This window comes from Geotrypetes seraphini, chromosome 9, assembly GCF_902459505.1.
Source record: "Geotrypetes seraphini chromosome 9, aGeoSer1.1, whole genome shotgun sequence".
NCBI classification, from domain to species: domain Eukaryota; kingdom Metazoa; phylum Chordata; class Amphibia; order Gymnophiona; family Dermophiidae; genus Geotrypetes; species Geotrypetes seraphini.
The window spans coordinates 77,531,830-77,549,742 of record NC_047092.1 but is presented as its reverse complement, the minus strand read 5'-3'; the positions used below and the strand labels follow the sequence as shown (position 1 = coordinate 77,549,742).

Genomic DNA, 17,913 nt, shown 5'->3' with positions numbered 1-17,913 from the left:
TCTGGAAAAAGAGGGTATAACAACAACTACCACAATAACAACTAAGTAATTGTTGGACTTGGTATAGAATAATTCCTCAAGTCAGACACATGATACTGTTCTTTATTATATAGAATTTACAATTGATTTCCTTAAAAGTTCACTCTTTTATATATATCTTGGATCACATAATTATTGAGGACTTGAGATTGTCCGATTTGAATTTTGTTCTTATTATGTTAATGATTTACTTATTATTTGTGTTCGATCTGACAATCTTTCAGTACAAAATGTTTTGATTTTGTTAAAATTTTTAAAATGATAAATAAAGGAAGAAAAAAAAAAGTAATAAACAAAAAGTTTATAGCTGCCACCCACAGAGACTTTCATCCTGATGCATCATTGTGGAAAGCCAAAGTAATAAGTTGAGCATTCTTAGAGATACTAATGATAAGACCGTTTAGAGAGATGGAAAGCGATTTCCAGAGAGAGGGAGTAATATAGAAAAAAGCTAAATACCAAGTGGACTCAAGTCGAGAGCAATAGATAGGGTGGGGGGGGATGGAGAAGATGTTAGTCAAATGAGAAATGCAGAATAAAAGAGAGCATGTATTGGGTAATGAAGTTAATAAGCAGAAATCTGGAGTACAAAACCTTGTGGGCAAGTATTTAAGGTCTTATGTTGACTTCTAAAATTAATAGCCAATGGTACTACTACTATTATTTCTAAAACGCTGAAAGGCGTATGCAACGCTATACATTTTAACATACAATAAACTAGTCCCTACTCAGAAGAGCTTACAATCTAATTTAGACAGGTTGGGGAGATTATGGTAGAGGAAATGATATAGTAGGTATAGGTATCTGACAGCACTGAGTGGGAGTTAAGAGTTGAAAACATTGATCGTCATGTGATTGATGATGTGATCGTCTTTGATAATTGAATTATGCTCGACCTTAGCAATATGATACAACAATGGAATAGTGGAACAGGGTTTACAGACAGTCAAAGGCAAGAAATTCTGAATGTTCCCTCGTTTGGATTTGACCAAGAAAATTAGGATATTTCTGAGGCTTGGTTGGATATATTGAACAAACAGAGATGTGGCTAGACTTGAGATGCATAGTGCGTCATTAGTTACTATTGCAAGCAGAAAGTGATTCCAAGGGGTATGTCTAGAGCGCCTAAACTATTCGGGGATGACCCTGATTTTGTTGACCATTGGAATAAAATATTAAACCGTTGTTCTCTAGACCTAATGTTGTTGCTTATTAAATGAATGCAACAAAAGATTAAAGAAGAACATCAAGTTATTATTGAGGGTCTGAAGTTATTAAAAAATGAAGATGGGTATACGGAGAAGCTACAAGAGATCACTATCAAGATGGATAAATTCAGGGGTGAATTAACACCAACAAAAGATTTAAAAATATCAAAGGGTCAAGCAAGATTGTCTGGATATGTATACACAAGGATGAGAAAAGAGGAGGGAGTAAAACCAGGGGGAAAAAAAGCAGACCCGTTTCCAGCTTTCATTTGAGGGATTGAGTGTGGAAGTGGAGATTTAGATCAGAGAATTACTGAGGATGAAACTGAAGGGAAATCCAACAAAATCAAATGAGGCAGGGGCCAAGCCAGAGGAAGGAGAGGCAGAGGGGGAGAGGACACAAACCCCAAACTTAACTACAGGTGAGGCAAGATCAACGTAACACAAAGGGAACTCAAATGTATGTATACGAACGCTAGAAGATTGAGAAACAAAATGGGAGAATTAGAAGCAATAGCAAAAAATGACGAACTGGAAATCATTGGCATAACAGAAACCTGGTGGAATGACGAAAACAAATGGGATACAGTACTACAGGGATACAAACTGTACAGAAAAGATACAGTGGGGCAGAAAGGTGGAGGTATTGCCCTATATGTTCGTGAAGGAATAGAATCTGTGAGAGAGACTATGACAGAAGGGAAAGAGAAGCTGGAGAGCCGCAGGGGTCTATACTAGGACCGGTGCTATTTAACTTATTTATAAATGATTTGGAAATTGGAACGACGAGTGAGGTGATTAAATTTGCAGATGACCCTAAACTGTTCAAAGTTGTTAAAACGCTTACAGATTGTGAAAAAATGCGGGCGGACCTTAGGAAATTGGAAGACTGGGTGTCCAAATGGCAGATGAAATTTAATGTGGTCAGATGCAAAGTGATGCACATTGGGAAGAATATACTGAATCACAATTACCTGATGCTAGGGTTCACCTTGGGGATTAGCACCCAAGAAAAGGATGAAGGAGAGAAATATGTAGAAGCTGATAGAGATGAGGCTGAATTGCTCAACAAATTTCTGTTCTGTGTTCACAGCTGAAGTGCTGGCACCAGGACCACAGAAAACAAACTCAAATAGTGATAGAGGTGTGGTAGACCCTGATTGATTTTCAGAGGATTGTGTTCGTGAGGATCTTGCTAAACTGAAGATGGTCAAAGCAATAGGGTCGGATGGTGTACATCCGAGTGTAGTGAAGGTATTTAGAGAAGTTCTAGTGGCTTCGCTAGTTTATCTTTTTAATGCTTCTCTAGAATCGGGAGTGGTTCTGGCAAACTGGAGAAGGGCAAATGTGGTTCTTCTCCACAAGTAAGACGTAGGGAACTGCATGCTGGTAAGTCTGACTTATGTTCTAAGAAAATTAATGGAAACATTTTTAAAACAAAGAATAGTGATGTTTCTGGAATCCAGTGGATTATAGGACCCAAGGCAACATGAATTCACTAGAGGCAGGTCTTATTGGACAAATCTGATCAATTTCTTTGACTGGGTGACCAGAGAATTGGATACAGGGCATGTGCTTGTTGTGGTATATTTAGATTTTAACAAAGCCTTTGACAGTGTTCTACATAGGTGTCTAATAAATAAACTGGGTGCCCTCAGGATGGGCCCAAAGTGACAGACTGGGTCAGGAACTGGTTAAATGGAATGCAACAGAGGGTAGTGGCCAATGGAGATTTATCTGAGGAAAGCAATGTTACTAGTAGAGTGCCTCAAGGTTTGGTTCTTGGGCATGTTCTTTTGTAAGCGATTTTGCTTAAGGGCTGTTGGGTAAGATTTGTTTCTTTGCGGATGATACCAAAATCTGCAATAGTGTAGACATCCCTGATGGTGTGAACAACATGAGGAAGAATCTAGCAAAGCTTGAATGGTCTGAAATTTGGAAGCTAAGATTTAATACTAAGAAATGTAAAGTCATGCATTTGGGCTACAAAAACCCAAGGAAATGGTACAGTTTAGGGGCGAAGAGGAGCGGGACAATGTGACAACCTTAATGTGGCCAAACGGGTTGAAACGGTGATGGTGAAAGCTAGAAGGATGTTAGGGTGCATAGGGAGAGATATGGCCAGTAGGAAAAAAAAAGCATTGATGCCCCTATATAAGACTGGTGAGACCTCATTTAGAACATTGTGTACAATTCTGGAGACCGCACTTTCAAAAAGATATAAACAGGATGGAGTCTCTCCAGAAGAAGGCTGCTAAAATGGTCAGTGGCCTTTGCCATAAGACATATGGGGACAGACTTAAAGATCTTAATATGTATACTTTGGAGGAAAGGTGGGAGAGAGGGATAAGATAGAGACATTTAAATACCGGGAGCCAGCCAGAAAGTAAGACACCTGCCAGAGGGAGGCACCTATTTGAGGCACAGCATGGAGGTAGGGGGAATGATTTTATTTTGAATTTAGAGATTGAATTGTGTCAATTTTGAGAATTTACATCTGCTGTCTGTATTTTGCACCATTCAGGAAGAAATGCTTTTGTTTCTTTTTTATTGTAAAATGCTTAGAATTTATGATTAGTGTTTTATCAAAATTTTAATAAACTTGACTTGAAACTTCTCTGAGGTTGTACTGAATGCAGAGTCTTGCATCTTAGGGTTTGGTTTGTATATATTAGTACTTTTAGTTTTTGGTCCCGTATTTGCATAGGGGTTATCTGTGTTCTGGTAGGAATGAACATTGGAAAGCATACAGTGTGCTTTGTGTAGTTTAATTTTGTGGTTAACCATTATGTGTTATGTGGTAAGAGCGAATAGTGTAGCTGGTTATAAGAAAGGTTTGGACAAGTTCCTGGAGGAAAAGTCCATAGTCTGTTATTGATAAAGATATGGAGGAAGCCACTGCTTGCCCTATATCGGTAGCATGGAATATTGCTACACCTTGGGTTTTGGCCAGGTACTAGTGACCTGGTTTGGCCACCATGAGAACGGGCTACTGGGCTTGATGGACCATTGGTCTGACCCAGTAAAACTATTTTTATGTTCTTACCTACATGGCATAAATATGTATGAGGTAAGTCATTTGAAAGGAAGCTCTGGAATGAGAGGGCATATGATGAAGTTAAAAGGTGATAGACTCGGGAGAAATCTAAGAAAACCCTTTTTTACAGAAAGGGTGGTAGATGAGTGGAATAGTCTCCCGGTAGTGGAGACAAAAGCTATGTCTGAATTCAAGAAAGCGTGGACAAGCACATGAACTCTCTTTGGGAGAGGATGAGATAGTGGATGCTGTGGATGGGCAGACTGGATGGACCATTTGGCCTTTATCTGCTATTATGTTTCTATGACATTTGCAAACTTGAAAAGAAAAACAAGAAAGCTTTTCTATAATTTGACATCCAAGGCTATTGAATCACTCATGAATAATACCCTCATTATAATCAAACAGGCTGATAATGGAGGCACAATAGTATTAATGAACAATACTGATTTATTTAAAGGAGATCAATAGGCAGCTCAGTAAAATTTATGAAGAGTTCAGATGTGATCTTACCTCTAGAATATAGAAAACTATCGATTTACTTCTAAGTATTTTAGAAAATGCTAGTTTTCTCATCAGATGATTTTTCTTCAAGGTCTACATCTGGTTACACCTGTCATCTACATATTTACTAATATTCTCAAATCCCTCCTATTAGGCAGATCCATTGGTTCTTTTCTTGAACTGCTATCAGTCTTTGTAGACAGAATTTTTAGAACTTTTGGTAACTAAGATCCTTTGCTATATCAGACACTACCCTTATCAATATTCTAAGAAATATAGTTATACTGTACATGCAGATGACATGTTAGTCTTTGTATTCAATCAAGCAAGCATAAGTTGGGAGACTTTAAGTAAAATATCAGATCTTAAATCTACTATCAAAAAAAATCTGAAGACAGTATATACCAAAATATATAATTAAAAGTGAATAATTGTGCTCAGTAAAAGTAACACCAAACCACCAGCCACAGTGTTATGTATCGCATCATAGCACGTCCTGCCTGCGTCCTGAACAATTGTCAAACAATATATATGTACGCTTCTCCCTCCGTATTTGTGGTGGATGCGGGCGGATCATAGGCGTGAATATAGAGAAACCGCAAATAACTTTTTAAATGTTATTCACGGTTTTTAGAAAAAGCCTTTGTTTTTATTATTGAAACTGCGAATAACTTTTCTACTGTTATTTGCGGTTTTTGAAATAAGCCACTATTACTACTATTGAAATTCTCAAATTTTTATTATACAATATCTGTACAGTCATATTCTCAGTGCAAACAAAAAAGTTCAATACAATGTAGCATACAGTACTGTACAGTCATATTCTCAGGGCAAACAAGTTCAATACTAAGAGTTCAATAAAGTATTGAAAGTTCAATACTGAAATACCTGTATTGTACTGTATACAGCACAGTTCTAAACAATATTCAGGCAGTGTCTTCATCCTCATCGTCCTATATAAGTATTGCAGGAGGAGGAGACGAAGAAGATAAGTGAGCACCAGGGGCCTCCTCATGCAGTGGAAGTGGGTCTTCAGTAGGAGGAAGATGAAGAGACAAAGGGGATGTCTCCTCATGGGTGGAACAGGTGGATTGTGAGGCAGTGGATGGAGAGGCACTGACTCTAGGTATCCTTGGGAAATACATTGTGATTTCTGTCTGGGTCTTCTGCTTCATCTCTTTGTATATATTTTTGTATGTAGAAATCACTGCTTCTGCCACCAGTTGTTTTGTACTTTCTTCACTCACTGCTTGCCTTTGGTTTATCTAACTGCTGTCCTTATATTTATGTTCCACTGGGTGTTTCCATAAATTTATAATTGCTCCGCCCTCTGCTCACATCATCGGTAGCTCTCTTTAAATCTAGTTCTACCTGCGGCGCAGGTCCTGCTCCTTATTGTGCTCCTTTGTGCGCCTCCTTTGTGCCTTCTTGGATTTCCTTCACCAGATCATGTTATTCACTCATCTAATAAAACTTTTTTCTTTCTCTTGTCTCTCTCTTTTTTATTTTTTCTTCTTTTTCAACTTTCACTAGAAAGCTCCCAAATTCCAGTCTTTTGGGGACATCGGCCCCCTCCTCGACCTGCTTTCACAACTACAGTACGTTCAAGATATTTAGCTCCTATCTCTCTTATCCCTTCTTCTTCCACCCCTTCCCACACCCCTAACTTTTCCATTGATATAAAACTTGGACTCTTAAATGTTCGCTCTATCAAGAGGAAATATCATCTGGTACATGATCTTATTCTACAACACAATCTAAATATCCTCTGTCTTACTGAAATTTGGTTATCAGAAGGGGAAGATGCCTACCTACATCAAGCTTGTCCTAATAACTTTCTTTTCAAATCTTTCTACCGGTCTCACAAAACTGGAGGAGGTGTTGCTGTTTTCTATCATTCTTCTCTTCCTCTTAATTTTGAACTACCCAGTACCACCTGTGCATTTGCTGAGATCCTCCAATTCACCCTCTCTAACCCTCTCCCTCTTCACTTCCAACTCCTTTATCTACCTCCCCCAATTAAAAAAGACAATTTAATATCTCTTCAATCTATTTTATCTTAGATTTCTGTATTTCCCATGAGTACCCTATTATATTAGGAGATTTTAATATTCATTTTGATGTCCCTAATAATCCAATTACTTCTGATATTCTATCTTATCTCTGATATCTCACTAACTCCACTTATACATAATTCTACACATTCAGCCGGTCATACCATTGATATGATCTTTGTCCCTAATTCTCTTTCTTCAGGATTTAAAAATCCTTAAACTTTTCCTCTTCCCTGGACTGATCACACTTTAATTAGTCTAAATCTTCCCCAAAATTCATGCATATCTCTATCCAAATCATACACTTACCATACTCGTGATTACAGCAACATTACTACCAATTCTATTAATACCCACCTGGAACTGCACATAGAAGAATTTTCTGATCTTGCTCTCAATGAACAATCCATAACCTGGTACAGCAAAACACAACAATTGCTAGATTATCTGGCCCCCATTCATTCCCACACTCATTCCACCTCCTCAACTAAAAAACCATGGTATAACCAGGAACTTTTTCTTATTCGTCATCAGCTCCGTTATGTTGAAAGGCTCTGGAGAAGCAAACGCTCCTCATCTACACTTAAAAAATACAAAGAACAAGCCACCTTTTACAAGAAATCCCTACAGGCAGCCAAGAAAAAATACTATACTAACTGTATATCTACCACCAAAATCTCTTCAGCACTATATTCCATTGTCCGCTTGTTCTCCCCCCTACGTTAAGACCCGGTCCTACTTCAAACCAACCTACAGCCCATAAATTCTAAATCCCCTGAAGACATACCAGAAATTAATCAAAAACTCAACAAAATCAGCCTTTGGCTTCGGCATAATAAACTATCATTGAACATTCTTAAAACTACCAGTGTTCTTTTATCGATTTCCCAAGATGACCATCTATGTCTACCCATCAGTATTGACTCCTCCCCAATTCAAATGGATAACAAAGTTAAACTTCTTGGAGTCATTCTAGACGGGGATCATACTTTCAATCAACAAATTAGTGCAGTCATGCAGAAATGCTTTCATAAGCTCAGGCTCATCCGTTCTATTTCCTCTTTTCTTGACCATTCCTCTATTAATATCTTGATTCACTCCCTAGTAATCTCAACTATTGATTTCTGTAATGCCCTCTATCAAGGCATAACCCAGAAAGAAATCAGTAGTTTACAATTATTACAGAATACAACTGTTAAATTAATCTATCATGCTAAAAAGTTTGGATCATGTCACCCCTCTTTTTCGTAAAGCACATTGGCTACTTGTTTCTCATCGTGTTTCCTATAAAATACTTCTCCTCACTTTCAAAACTAAAAACTCTAATCAACCGGCATTTATAGACAAACTTTTGATCCCCTACTCATCATCAAGGATCATCCAATCAAATAATCAAAATTTACTTTCTATACCGTCAATACGGGAACTGTTTCATGACACCACTCGCAAATCCAACTTCTCAGTTACTGCCCCCTCTTTCTGGAATGCCCTTCCACTCGACATTCGATTAGAGAACTCCCTCGAAAAGTTTAAAACTAAACTTAAAACTTTCCTCTTTAAATATGTTTTCGCTCTTTAGCATCAGCCTCCACTTTTTAACTTCCTGATTCATATGTAGTTTTGAAATATCTAACACTTCTTCTTAAGTGATCCCCTCCTATTGTTTTTACCACTCCCCCATTTACCGTCCTTTTATTAATTTTATTTCGATGTATTTTAAATAACCTCTCCCATCCCTACTATCCTTTTGTTTCATGTATGTTAATTTAAATTTGTCCAGTATTTTTAATATTTGATAAACTACCATTTTTTATTTGCCTCCTTTAATTGTTTTTATAATTTTTTTTATAATGTACACCGTCTAGACATGTATTTTTATAGACGGTATATCAAAAATAAAGAATCTTGAATCTTGAACTCCCTCACCTTGAAACCTGGTGCTCGCTTATTCTCTTCGCTAATGAAAGTCCTCTGTGGTATTTTCTTCCAAAAGAGAGCAGTTTCATAGGCATTGAGGCCCTGATTCTCCAAAAGTGCGTCCCGATTTTAGGCAGCTGTAGGCGTCCTACAGCTGTCTAATCAGCCAATCGGGATGCACGTTTTAAAAAAAAAAAAAAATGCTCCCTAGGCAGGCCTGAAGGCGCCTCCGGGAGCCTAGGGAGACCCGTAAGACGCCTAAGCTCGCCTAAGGGCCTTAGGCGGACCTAGGTGGCCCTACGCGTCTCCCTAGTAGAGGAAGAAACCTTAAAATGTAGGCCAGCAAAATGCTGGTCTACATTGTAAGTAGACGCAGCCGCTATACTTATCGCGGCAAGGGATCTCTCTGCCGCTATAAGTATAGCGGGCCGTGGCCTGCCAATCGGATGCCCCCCCCCCCAATCAGGCCAATCAGGCCTTAGATTAAGTGGGGATGAGCGGACCTGCTATGCCTAAGGCCTGATTGGTCCAGGCTTCTAGAGCCTGGGCCAATCAGGCCTTAGGCTTCGGCGGGATGGGCCAGGAAGGGGCGAGCCCGCCTCATTTCGACCAGGCGGGCCTACAGGCTGGACGGGCAAGTACCGTCTGGCCTGAAGAACAGGTCAGTTTGGGGGTTGTTAGCGCCGGGGGGGGCGGGGGGGGTGCGTCTTTGGGCAGGAGGGATTGGACACCCTCCTGCCAGCAATCGGTAGTGTCGGGATGGGAGGGAGATCGGTAATGTCGGGGGGGGGCGGTCGGTAGTGTCGGAGGGGGGGCATCCAATCGGACAGGCTGCAGCCCGCTATACTTATAGCGGCAGAGAGATCCCTTGCCGCGATAAGTGTAGCGGGCCGTGTCTAATCTAACCCGATTCTCTAACCAGCGTCTGTAACATGGACGCCGGTTACAGAATCGGGGTTTTAGTGTAGGCCGATTCTGAATAGGACGCCTCTCCCGGGCGTTCTATACAGAATCAGGACCTAGGTGTCTTGCGGGCCTCGCCTTCAATGTAGGCGGCCTGCCTGGGGAGCATTTTTTAAAAAAAAAACGTGCTTCTCGATTGGCTGATTAGACAGCTGTAGGACGCCTATAGCTGCCTAAAATCGGGACGCACTTTTGGAGAATCAGGGCCTGAATGCCTGCTCAGGTTCATATTCCTTCTCTTCAATAATTGCCTTAAAGGTAGAAGGGAACTCTCTAGCTGCCTCTTGGTTGGCAGATGCTGCTTCTCCTGTCACTCTCACATTTTGCAGGCCATACCTGTGACAGAATTTATCAAACTACCCTTTACTGGCCAGAAAGTTGGTGGATTGTGACATTTTACCTTCTCTGTTCTTCAAGTATTCATATAAAGACTTAGCCTTTGCTCTTATCACAGAGTCTAGCGGGATTCTCTTTTTGTAGAATCCTGCACCCAAATAAATGTTGCAGCTTCCGTATGAGAGAGATTGGCATCTCGCACAACATGTAATGTTTTCGCAACTGGTGGTGCCACTGCCGCAACAGCTTCACAGATTTGTTTTTCATTCTTTTTTATGTACCTAACGGTTGACTCATTTATGCCATAATGTCGAGCAACAGCGGAGGATGACTTTAGTCTCTGAAGCATATCCAGTAATTCTACCTTTTCTTGTAAGGTTTTCACTTTTTTTTCCCCTTTTGGGAGCACTGTCGGTACCACTTGAACTCTTGTGCTTTGTAGCCATGGTGGGATACCTGATCTGTTCCTGAAGGAGAGGCAAGCAGCGATTTCTGGGCTTGGATTAGGCAACAAGCAAAAAACGAAAGGAATTGACCTCAAAATATCCACAAAGAAGAAAATCCAGAGAAACCCAAAAAAAACTCTGGAGTGACGATGTTCCTAAATGGACTTTATTTGAAAGTATCAAAGTTCCAAAGGTACACTAAAATCATCCATATAAAATAATTCCATCCACATAAAAGTAAATCATCCACATAAGAGCCTTAACATGCAACATGCAAGCAGTGTCTCACTTCCGGTTCACCACACAATTGTTTCCCACGTACACACCTTTATAGGACCCCCAGGGACCCCTGAAGAAGACTTTTTGTCGAAACGCGGACAGTGTTGGGTCCTGTATCCCTAGCGGACTTGGATTAGGCAAGCATGCTGGGAAGAAGAGTTTTTCTCAATGCACACTGGGAAGCATGGAAGCAGCAATTTTCAGAGTGAATGGTAAGCGATAAACTTTTTTATCAGTACAAGAAAAAATAACTAGTGATGATGTAATTTTGGGGGGGGCGGAGTCAGCATCTGAAAAATCGCGAATAAACGAATCCGCAGATACGAAAACTGCAAATACGGAGGGAGAAGTGTATGTTGTAATTCACTTATCTTGTAGATTTGTTTTTCTTGTTTGCAGATAACAGCCGATAATAACTCCAATATAATATTCAAGGCATTGCAGGTCAGGGCTTGCTGGCGGCTATGATCCACTCTGTGCAATATGAAAAGTGTTAACCACATCATCCTACTCAAAACAAATCCAGCTTCATCAAAATGTAAATCACTCTTCTTCCTCAATACGAATGTGCTTCACTGAAGGCTTCATCAGGAGGAAGTATAAAGTTTCCAATGGCTCTAATACACTAGAAGTTGTGCTATTTTTCAGAGCCAGCAGTGAAATAGTTTCTACATACAGTAGATAATGTTAGGTATGAACTTTTGGAATCTCATATGTCTCTTCTTCAGACGTCTCTTTGCCTGTGTGGAGTTGATGAGCGGTGCTGCTGCTGAAGTTCTAGCCTCTGCTCGCTGCATAATGTAGCTGCGGCCTGCAGGGACTCCGGGGAGACAATCAGCAACCTCTAAACTGCTGCAGGAATACTGCCTGCCTGCAGTTCTTAGCTGCTGGGAGAGACAACCGAGTTATTTCAGATCTTTTTTTGATGATAGTCTTTGTATACAAACATTTCACCTTAGGGCAGATTCTCAAGCCTGATCCTGAAGGCACCTTAGCTAGTCAGGTTTTCAGGATTTCCACAATGGCTATTCATGAGAGATATACATGCACTATCTCTCATGCAAATCTCTTATGAGTATTCATTGTGAGTATCCTGTTTTGTGAAGGGAGGGAGAGAATTAGACTGGGGGAGGGGCGAGAGAGAGTGGGGCTTGGAAGAATGGAAGATATTCTTCCCACCCAAGCTGCAGTACGTGTTCAGTGGCTGGTATGGTAGCTAAAGCCCCATTAGCCAGATTAATCTGCTTCTTGAATTGCCCCTTTCCTCCTCAGGAGCAGAGAAGTCAGCGGCATGTCTCCAGCCACCAAGACTTGTACTCTCCAAGCCTGCTCAGTTCATCCATGAACTAAGAAAGTCTGGAAAGTGCCGATATCAATGACTGGCAACACCCTGTTGACTTCCTCGGTCTTGATGCAGCACATGGAGAAAGGAGGCAGTTTGGGAATAGATTTGTTTGACTTGTTGGGCTTTGGCATTCCCGCCAGCAAGGGCATGATGCCTAGTATGGGGAGGAGGAAGATGAAATGCTTGCCCCCCTATGTCCCCCATTTACCCTTCTCCCTATGTACTGCTGGCTATGCCTTGCATCACACAATTAATTTTTAATCAAAACGCAGTTCTCATATACAGTGTGTATGTATATGTATAATAGAGATGTGCAATCATAGACTACACAAACCAAATAGGAGAAAATCAATTGCAAATAATTGAAGATTTTTCAGCTTACTTATAAATCAAAACAGAAAAATCTCCCCAAAACCTAAAAAAAATATATTTTGTTTTCTCATTCTAAATTATAATTAAATTTGTATAAAGTGCTCAGCATACCATACTCCAATCCAGCCTTCAACAGTGTACTTATAACATCATAGCACCAATAACCCACCTGACCAACCCACTGTTAGGACAAGCAAAAAAAAAAAGATGTCTTTTCACATCAGCTTTTTAAAAATAAATGAGTCACTTATCTCGATTAGATGAACCGCAATCTTTTTCTTGCCCAATACTGCAGGTTAATGGCGCCCATTGTTAGGTCTGGCTGCACTCCCCTAGGTGAAAAATCAAATGTGAAAAGTGAAAAACACACCCAAACTTCAGGTGCAAAACCAAAATCCAAATGTCCATTTAAACTGTCCATAATATTCAAAGTGTTCTTCCTCCAAGAAGAATTATTATTTGTAATTGATTTTTCAAGAAGAAGAAGACTTTGAATATTATGGACTGTTTAAATTGCAGTGTTCGGCAAGGAAAAGATTGCGGTTCATCTAATCAAGATAAGTGATTTTCATTTATTTTTAAAAAGCTGATGTTAAAAGACATCTTTTTTTTGCTTGTCCTTACAGTGGGTTGGTCAGGTGGGTTATTGGTGCTATGATGTTATAAGTACACCGTTGAAGGCTGGATTGGTGTACAGTATGCTGACCACTTTATACATATGTAATTATAGAGTGAGAAAACAAAATATATTTTAGGTTTTGGGGAGATTTTTATGTTTTGATTTATAATAGAGATGTGTACATGAAGTTTGAAAGATGATAAAAGCACTGTATGTTGACTGTAATTATGTATGTAGCTTTGTATCCTGCTTTGGTTAAAGTGGAATATAAATATGGTAAATAGAACCTGATTGGCTGGGGTGCCTCCAGGTCCAGGTGTGGCAACCATTACCATAAGGCCTTCTGTACAATAATCCTCATCAGAGTTATAGTAAAACTCTCACCTTCCAAGCCATACAAGACAATTTTTTGAAGGTGAATTTTACAAGCAAGTTTAAGGTACAGCAGTGGATGTCATGGCACATTCCTTAGCATCCTTAAACTATTTTAGAAAAGCAGGTGTTATGATTGTTGACTAGCAGGTGGAGATAGAGAATGCAGAATTGCGGTGTGCTCTATAAGCTAAGTATGCAACTCCTACAATTTAGTATTTTTCTGTATCCAGCAGTGAGCATGGTATTCTCCGCAACTCCTGGATTAGTCTGAGGTACTCCTGGTCCAGTGAGTATGCTGTCTCCCTTTTGAGCTGGGAGAGGTGTAGGGGAATCTTCGTCTATTCAAGGGTCATATCTCGAGATCTCTAGGCCACTGCCCCTCCCCTCTCTACCCCTCTCTTCTTGCACTTAATACCATATTTTTTAAAAATAAAAAGACAAATAGGGGAGGAAAAAAGCATTGAAGCACTGGAGAATTCCTATCCAAGGGCAACTTGGCTAAGGAGAGATTATAAGATCAGTTGTGGTAAGACTGATTCTTGTGACTTCTGCTTGTTCTTCTTAACTTTTACTTCGGTCCAAAATGCCTCCTTTCTTGCTGCAGTTTGCGGCTTTCTTGCTGATTATCGATTCCTTGTGCTAATCATTGCCTTAAGGTTTCCTTTTATGGCAGCTCCTGCAGAATTGGTAAAACATTGTTCCTACTATGGATCCTACTGCACAGAATTAGTTGAGATACCGCATCGGATAATGCCATTCTCCTGGGTCCAGTGACTCTCTGCTGAGATAAAATGTTTGCAACTTCAGTGTTCCTGCTGTGTGTTCTGCCAGAAGGCTGCTGAGATGCTTCTCCACTCATAAGAACATTAGGAATAACCATATAGGGTTAGACCAATGGTTCATCTAGCCCTGTTTCCTGTCTTCAGTAGTAGCCAATCCAGGTTACAAGTGCCTGGCAAAAACCCAAATAGTAGCTGCATTCCATGTTACCGATCCAAGGGCAAGCATTGGCTTCCCCCAAGTCTGTTGCAATAGCAGACTATGGACTTTTTATTCCAGGAACCTGTTCAAACCTTTTTTTTTTCCTTTTTAAACCCAGCTATTCTAATAAAAAATTAGGTTCTTATCTGGATAATCTTGTTTCTGTTAATATACACAGGAGTCCGTATATTAGGTGATCAATCCATGCTTGCAAACCACTTGCAGAAGGGTGTCAAATCACATCTTTCAGCTCCTTCTTCACTAGTGGAGTATAGTACCATCTTCAGTTCGTACCAAAGCAATTGAGCTCCACTGTAACGGGAAGAAAGAGGGAGAGAGGCACGGGAAACTTCCCCTGGAAATAACATACATTTCTGTTCTTTTTTGTGAGAGTTACAGAGCAGAAAATTAGCATGAATTTGTAACATAGGTGTATCGAACCAACCTGCTGCTTGCAACTAGTACTAACAGATAAGGGACAACAAAGCTCAATAACTCAGTACTTCTATTAGTAAGTTAATCATACATGTTTATCCAACTGACAGGGGAAGAATTCTAGTTCTGGATCATAGAGTTGTCTGGCAGAAAGCACACACATTGAAGAATGCACAGGGCATGTTGTATGGACTCCTGTGTATATTAACAGAAATAAGATTATCCAGGTAAGAACCTAAGCTTTCATTCTCTTACATATATGTAGTAGGAGTTGTTTATTAGGTGACGTATCAAAACAGTGGCACACATCTAGGGAGGGACAGATGAACCTGCCTACAAGGCTGAGGATTCAAAAGCAGCATCCTCTCAAGTCGTCACATCCATTCTGTAGAACTTCATAAAGGTATGGAGAGTAGACTAAGTAGCTGCTCTACAGATCTCTTCGGGTGGAGCTGCCCAAGACTCTGTCCATGAAGATGCTATACTTATGGTCGAATGAGCTTTGACAGAAATAGGCAGCTGTTTTCCACAGCCAGTGTATGCCGATGAAATTGCTATGTGAATCCATCTGGCGATAGAAGCCGTGGAAGCTGGTTTGTCTAGTCTGGAGTCTGGACTGACTAGACAGCTCAAAAAGGTGGTTGTAAAGGCAAGACTCATTTGTCCTTTCCAGTTAGTGGGGTAGAACTTGTCGCACATCTAGCCTCCGCAATATCTCATCTTGCTTGTTTGAACCTGTAGGATAAAAAGCAGGTAAACGAACCTCTTTTTGACATGAAAAGCTGACACAGCCTTTCGAAAGAAAGAGGGTACAGTGCGCAGAGAAATCCTAGCCTATTAGATCCTTAGGAAGGGCTCTCTGTAAGAAAGAGCCTGCAATCCTGATATTCATCTTGTGGAGATAATTGCCACAAGGAATACCATCTTCACTGTGAGGTCCAGAAGAGACGCCTCGTGGAGAGGCTCATATGGAGGCTTGGACTCGCTGTTCAGAACAATATTAAGATTCAGGACAGAAAAGGGAGGTTATAACTCTAATCTTTTGCATTTCTTGTATTTTCTAGTCTATTTTGGGTCCTGGGTTCAGGCCTCAGAGAGGCAGAGGGAAGTAGAATTTTATGAAACAGCCAGGTGATACATAAAAAAGTATATTTGGTATAGAAATAAGCTTAATATTAGAAATATACAGTGCTTAGAGGGATGTGCTACAGAACTGCTACTTTGCTTTTAATGAGTGAGAGAGACAAGACAGTTTTGTATGAATGAATGTCCTTGGTGTTCACGCCAGAATGCTTCGGAAGCTTCTATTACTGTAAAAACCTTACAGTATCCGATTCATTCCTATGTTAAAATACTAGGAGTTATTCTTGACCAGAATTTGACTATGCAAAGCCAAGTGGATACGGTAGTTTGTAAAGGCTTCCATAACTACGCACTCTGCTTATTTTGATATCTCGGCATTTAAGCAGATTAGTCTAATTGCTGGTGTTGTCATCTTGACTATTGTAACATTATCTGTTTGGCTGTTGTCAAGAAAACTATTTCTAAGACCACCACAGTTACTTATTTTTGGACTGAAAAGTTTGACCATGCCACCCCCTTCTATCGGGAACTACATTGGTTGCCAGTTGAGGCATGTATTATCTTTAAGTTAAGTTGTATCTATTACAGAGTCCTAATGAGTCAAGCTCCATTTTATTTGATTGATCTATTTTCAGTTTCCACTCAAAAATATTCTCGCAAAGCTCATGCTTTTTTTTTTTTTGTTTATCCACCAGTGAAGGGTTGTAAGTTCAAAGGGTACCATCTAATATAATAAAATGGTAAGCCGCGCATGCGCACTTCCTATGTGTGCGCTGGTTTTCCGTGAGCTGTAGCGACACATAGGAAGTGTGCATGCGCGGCTTACGGTTCTTTGAAAGACGCGGCGGTGGCTACTCTCACGATCCCCGCCTGTGTCGGACTTCCGACACAGGCGGGGATCATGAGGAGCCACCGCCGCGTCTTTCAACTAAAAAAAAGAAAAAAGTCAAGACGGATGTCGCCGCCGCGGCTGTCGGCGGCTGCAGGCTGCGGAAGCTGTAGCCCGCCGCAGCCGAGCACAGAGACGGGCCAAAGTTTTTTTCAACTTCAGAGATGCTGCAGCGGCTCTCTCTCTCCGGTCGTCAGCGTCGTCTTCGTTCCTCTCCCCAGCACACCCAAACCCCTGTTCAGCCTTCCATCTGACCCTACCTTTGGCTCCCTTAGTTCCTTGCCGCCGCTCCTCTTCTCTTCCCGCCCCACGGTCCCAACAAACGTCCTTACTCCAGCAGGGGCCGCAGCACTCTAAACACGCTGCTTCGCAGCCTGCTACTGCCCTGATTTGCTCTGCCCGACAAGGGATTAAGTTGGCCGGTAGTGCTGTTTTTCCGTGATGGAGGAACACGCAAAAAGAAAAGAAAACAAAATAAAGAAAATGTTGGCCCCCGCCGAAGAAGTGGAAGGTGGAGGAGGGGCGTGAGGAGCCGGAGAGCTGTATGTAAGTGTGTGTGTGCGCGTGTGTATAGCCGAGGAGGAAGTGCAGCAGGAGCAAGGAGGTGGGGAGAGTGGATTTCCTCTACTTGGATGTCAGGCATCAAGAGGATTGGAGTAAAAGCTTTGGTCCTGTGATCCTCACTCTTTTCCTGGGGCTACTGCTGGACAGGGGGGGTGAGCAGGACATAAAGGAGAAGAGCTACTGCTGGACATGGGGAGGAGGGAATGGGAGGGGTACTGCTGGACAGGGGGAGATAAAAGGAGAAGGGCTACTGCTATATGGGGGGAGCAGGGAAAGGGGGGGAGGTGTTGCTGGACAGGGAGGAGGTAAAAATAAGGAAGAAGGGCTGCTAGCACCCGTTAATGTAACGGGCTAAACAACTAGTGAACATATGATTTCGTATCATGCAGTAATTTGGGATAAGGATTTTAAGCAGTTATTGTTTCATTTTCTTAATTAGAATTTAGGAGACACTTGAAAACCTATTT

General features: G+C 40.9%; 1 protein-coding gene across 1 annotated transcript in view; it reads left to right on the top strand.

Annotated features, from left to right (window-relative positions):
- LEMD3 (LEM domain containing 3) overlaps positions 1-17,913 on the top strand; it is a 385,365-nt gene that overhangs the window by 31,516 nt on the left and 335,936 nt on the right. The window lies entirely within an intron of this gene.